Below are 5,671 nucleotides of genomic sequence, written 5' to 3' on the forward strand. Positions count from 1 at the left end.
CTTCTCACTCTTGGAGAGCAACCAAGCCACTTGAACTAGTCAATGCATACTTATGTGGTGAGATGTAAGTGAAAAGCTTGGGTGGCAGCCTATATTATCTTCTACTCATTGATGACTTCTCAAGAATGAGTTGGGTGTATTTTTTAAAAAATAAATCTCAAGCCTTTGACAAATTTAAAATCTTTAAAAACTTGGTTGAAAAGGAAAGTGAACATCACATCAAGGTCCTTAGAACTGACGAGGTGGTGAGTTTTGCTCTAATGAATTTAATCTTTTTTGTGATAACAATGGGATTAAAAGAGAACTCACTGTTTCATATACTCCTCAACATAATGGAGTGGTGGAACGAAAAAATCGGACAGTTATGGGGATGACACGAAGTATGTTAAAAGAAAGAGGCATGCCAAATTGTTTTTGGGCCGAGGGGGTTGCCACTGCTGTCTACTTGCTTAATCGTGCAACAAGAAGTGAAATTCAAGATAAAACACCTTATGAATCTTGGTGTGGACATAGACCATCTGTGCATCATTTCAAAATTTTTGGATGCATTGCTTATGGCCATGTTCCCGTCCATCAAAGAAGAAAGCTAGATGATAGGGCAGAAAAATGCATTTTCCTTGGTTATTCTCATGAAAGTAAATGGTATAGGCTATATAACCCTATTTAAAAATATTCCAAGTTAAAAGAAATGTGGTATTTTTTTGAAAATGCTAGTTGGCAATGGAAGGATGGAGACAAGTCAAAGGACCTTGGGTTCGATGTAGCATGGGAATACCCATTTCCCTTGTCCTTGCTTGAAGAGCCTGTGACATTCGTCAATTTCGGGTCTTGTTTGTATTCGTTTTTGTATTTGTTTATTATGTAAACCGACCCGATTTGTAAACCGAAGCTTATATTATAATCAAAATGATGGATTTATGTTACAATATTGTTTCACACTTGTTGGGTCTTGAAAACATCCTATTTTTATTTTTATTATTATTTATTTATTTATTTATTTTGTTGTTTTGTGTTTTTGTCTTGATCCATTTTGCATGAAAACTCTTGTGTCTCACACCCATATTTGACCACCAACATTACCCTATATATACACCACCTTTCCTCTTCATTTTCCCTTGCTACAACTCCAAAAAAAATAAAAAAACTCTCTCAAATATCAAAGATTCAAAGTTATCTTCTTAAGTGTTCTTGAAGGTTTTTAGTCTTTCATCTTAATTAGTTTATGTAGCCTTATTAATACTTGTTTATGGTTGTGCAACATATATATAATATACACCCCTTGTTTACCTTTGATAGTTACTTCTCCGATTCCGGTCGGTGAGGTTTCGGACCTCATAAGGCAAGGCTTCATGGAGGACTTCGTGTCCTTGATATATATACATCTATATAACTTGTTCATACATATTAATCTTGCTTATTTTAGTTTGTTGGTCATGTTTACAAGTTCCATGGTTATGGGTTTTTAAGAGTCTATGCTTCAGTTTAACCGTAAATAGCTCTAAACCGTAAACCGAACTTTGTTACTAGTTTTGTTAAATAATTGTTTAAACATACTTATTGTTAGATCTAAGTTTCTAAAATCATTTTTACAAATTCTATGGTTATGGATTTATAGAATCTTACCTCGGTCTTAACCCGAAACACGATCCGAACCTAAAACCGAACTTTTGTTTAGAGACTTTATTGTTAACTTTTGGTACTTTTTATTTGTATATTATTATACAAGTTCTTTAGTGTTTGGACATGTGGAAACCATCTATGAACTTGTTGTGAGATGGAAACCGAACCAAACCGATTCTTACTCGCTTAAGACACACAAATGTGTTTTTTTAGCCATCAAGACTTGTATATTTCTTTAAAAATAGTTACAGATTGATTTTTAAATATTTTCTTAAGTACTTGGAAATGTTGGATCCAACTTGATCTCATAACAAAGTTTGGACCGACAAAACCAAACACTCGCTTAACGTGCGTTGTTAGTTCTAAAATAATGGAACTACATACTTGGTTAAGTCTTATTAAATTTTATTGAGTTATCTCATAACATTCAATATTTTGGAAAGTTGACTTTGGGTTTGACCAATTATCAAGACCCGAACCGACAACCCGAACACTCGATAAAAAAAACCCATTTTAGTATCTTTATTCCAAAGGGATTTACATTCTTGAATTTTATCCACCTTATTACTTAACATAGGTTGAGTAAATATTAAGGTTAGATACTTTAACCCGGTTTCGAGCAAACTTACATTTTTAAAGGGTTATTATTATAAATTCTTAAATAGTTACATTTTAAAACCTTGAACTTTAATTATTTACATTTCTCAACATTTATTTTGTTTAAAGACCTTCAAGACAACCTTTCTAAATTCAAGACTTCTTTTCTTTTTAGGCATTGTGCGTTAAACTCATCATTCCGACAAATCTCCAAATTATCATCTTTCAAGTTTACTACTTGAAGGTGAGTGCTTCATACCCCATTTTCCATCTTTTATTTTGGGGGTGACATTTCATACTTATTCAACAAAATGCTTTATATTTGAATCTTAAACCACAAACGTAGTTGTATACTTTACCTAAATAATTGCTCGATTTGGTGTTCTATGCTTATATGCCTATGTGTTTATCGCTTTTGGTTGGTGGAACTATAAAATCCTAGACTATTTGGCATCCCCTTATAGCAAGGTGTCGTTAACGTAATGCAATTAATGATAACTATAAAATCCTAGACTATTTGGCATCCCCTTATAGCTAGGTGTCGCTAATGTGTTTAGCGATATCTATTTATCCAAATTACCACTTTTATTTATCGTTTCGTATGCAAGTTTTGTGGCTATCTTTATTATATACTAATATGATTTAAACTTATGAATTGCTCACCAACCTTTGTGTTGACAAACTTTATTTTATGAAATGTTGCAGGTTTGCATCTTTGTTGATTTATGATTGTGAAGAAAACGACATCAAAGACCTTATGATATTAGTAAAAAATGAACAATATCAAATTTGACATATTTTGTGATATCTTGTTTATGGTTATTTTATGGATAATTGTTATATGATATTTTCGATGTTGTGAAATGAAATTAGTTTATTAAATACTGTCACTTTAATTAGTGTCATGTGCTTATGGACAATCGTTACACCTCGGCATGTTCCGCCGCCTTTGGTCGGGGTGTGACAGAGCCTCATGTGATTGATAATGGCACATCAGTGGGTGAAGGTCAAACTTCTTCACCTATACCTTCTAATGCAAGTACCATAAATAGCCTTATTTCACCTAATATTCATCAGTCCACTACACCCTCTTCTTTAACTCCTACAAGCTCACCTTATATTACCTCACAAATACCTATGACACCTACCAATTCTTTGACCACTCAACCTAATATATGCTCAAATCCCAACTACCCACATATTCCTTCAAAAAGAAAAACCAAAATTCCCACTTGGCTACAAGATTATGAAAGTGGAGAGGGGCTATCAGATGAAGAAGCTCACTTTCTTGCCCTCTCCATTTTTTACCCTACCACTTTTTGTGAGCCTGCTAAGAAACCTGAATGACAGAATGCAATGGCCAATGAGCTCGCAGCAATTGAAAAGCATGACACTTGGGAATTGGTTAGTTTACCTTCAGGAAAAAACGTAGTTGGGTTGAAATGGCTTTATAAGACAAAAATTGGAGCAGACGGGGAGATCATGAAGTATAAAGCAAGGTTGGTTGTAAAGGGATACTCACAACAGTATGGGATCGACTACCAGGAGACTTTTGCTCCGGTTGCTCGATTCGAGACTATTCGGGTTGTCATAGCTGTTGCTGCTCAAAGAGGTTGGAAACTACATCAGTTAGATGTAAAAACAGCCTTCTTAAATGGTGAGCTAACTGAAGAAATTTATGTAAATCAACCTGAAGGGTTCGAGAAGGTTGGAAGTGAAGACAAGGTGTATCGTTTAAAGAAGGCCTTGTATGGGCTCAAACAAGCCCCACGGGCCTGGTACTCTAGAATTGATGGGTACTTTACTCAAAATGGCTATGCTAGAAGCAACAACGAGCCAACTTTGTATGTTAAGAAGGTGGATAATGAGATAATATATGTGTGTTTATATGTAGATGACATCGTTTATACTAGCTCATCTGCACAACTGCTAAAGGAGTTCAAATGGAGCATGAGTTTGAAATGTCTGATATGGGCCTACTAAAGCTCTTTTTGGGTTTGGAAATAAAACAGACTTCTAAAGGGGTGTTCTTATCATAAGAAAAGTATGCTAAGTCCCTTATTGCCAAGGTTGGCATAAAAGACTCTCATGTTGAAAACACACCTATGAATGCAAATGAAAGATTGCTTCGTGATGACAAGGTAGAAAAAACAAATGAGACTTTATTTAGAAGCCTAGTTGGTGGTTTAATTTATTTGACCCATACCAGGCCCGACTTAGCATATTCCATTAGTTTGATTTCATGTTTCATGCAAGCTCCATCTAAGTTACACCTGGGTGCTGCCAAACGAGTTGTGAAGTATGTGGCAGGCACAATTAATTATGGGATTTGGTATGAGAAAGGTGTTCCCATCCGGTTAGTTGGATACTCAGATAGCGACTGGGCAAGTTCCATCGATGATAGGAAAAGCATTTCAGCTAGTGTTTACTCTCTTGGAAGCGGAGCAGTGATGTGGAGCTCTAAGAAATAGAATACGGTCACACTCTCAAGCACAGAGGCAGAGTATGTAGCGTCCTCAGCAGCCACATGTCAGGCCATATGGTTAAGAAGAATTTTAAGTAATTTGGATGTGGTGCAAGAAACCCCCTACAGTCATTTTCTGTGATAATCAATCTGCCATTAACCTATCCAAGAATCCAATATGCATGGTCGCTCCAAACATATAGAGATCAAACATCATTACATTCGTGACATGGTGGCTGAACAAGAAATTTCCCCGGAGTATTGTGGTACTAATATGCAAGTTGCAGATGTCTTGACTAAGGCTTTAGCTCATGAAACGTTTGTTCAATTCCATCATCTTTTGGGAGTTGAGGAGTTTGAAGCAAGGGGGATGATAAAAATGCTCCAAGCCTCCACATGCAAAGTAGCTAACTAGTCAACAGTAGAAGGAGTCAGAGTATAATCGTGGGCCAAGTTATGTACATGTTAGTTTTGTTTGTTTTTGAATAAGTTTGTTTTGTTCAATGTGTCCTTTATTTTAGTATTGATGTGTTGTAAAACACATGTATTTTTCGCACGTTTTATCTAAGTATTGTAATATATTTTATGTGCTTTTACTTAATTTATATAGGTTTTACATATATTTAATAATTATATAGGTTTTGGGTTACAAGGAAGAGAAACCAAGCTTTTGGAGTAGTTTACGAGCCTTTTACACATAGTTTTCAAGTAAAAACTCAAGGCCCGGTCCGTTACATCATGGAAAAGCCCAAGCCTACTATTATATTATATTATAAAAAAGAAAAAAAACCTAGCAGCCAAGGAGCTGGCCGATCGCAGCAGGCAGCAGGAAGGAAGCAAGGGAAAATCTTTTTTCGGTTTAGGGTTTGATCGTGTGGCGGCTAGGGAAGGAAGAAGGAAGCAAGTGCAAGCCTCGGGATCATTCACCATCAGTTTTTACAGCCACGAGCAGCCTCAGAATACCCAATATTCTTTCAATAATTTCATTGT

At 35.7% G+C, this 5,671-nt stretch overlaps 1 pseudogene; it reads left to right on the forward strand.

Annotated features, from left to right (window-relative positions):
* Positions 1 to 4,322: 4,322 nt before the first annotated feature.
* LOC143581834 (secreted RxLR effector protein 161 pseudogene) lies at positions 4,323 to 4,688 on the forward strand (annotated as a pseudogene).
* The last annotated feature ends 983 nt before the right edge of the window (positions 4,689 to 5,671 follow it).

The sequence above is a fragment of the Bidens hawaiensis genome, unplaced genomic scaffold (genome assembly GCF_021521415.1).
Source record: "Bidens hawaiensis isolate Kalapana, Puna unplaced genomic scaffold, B.hawaiensis_p1.1 tig00031203_1, whole genome shotgun sequence".
Lineage (NCBI taxonomy): Eukaryota > Viridiplantae > Streptophyta > Magnoliopsida > Asterales > Asteraceae > Bidens > Bidens hawaiensis.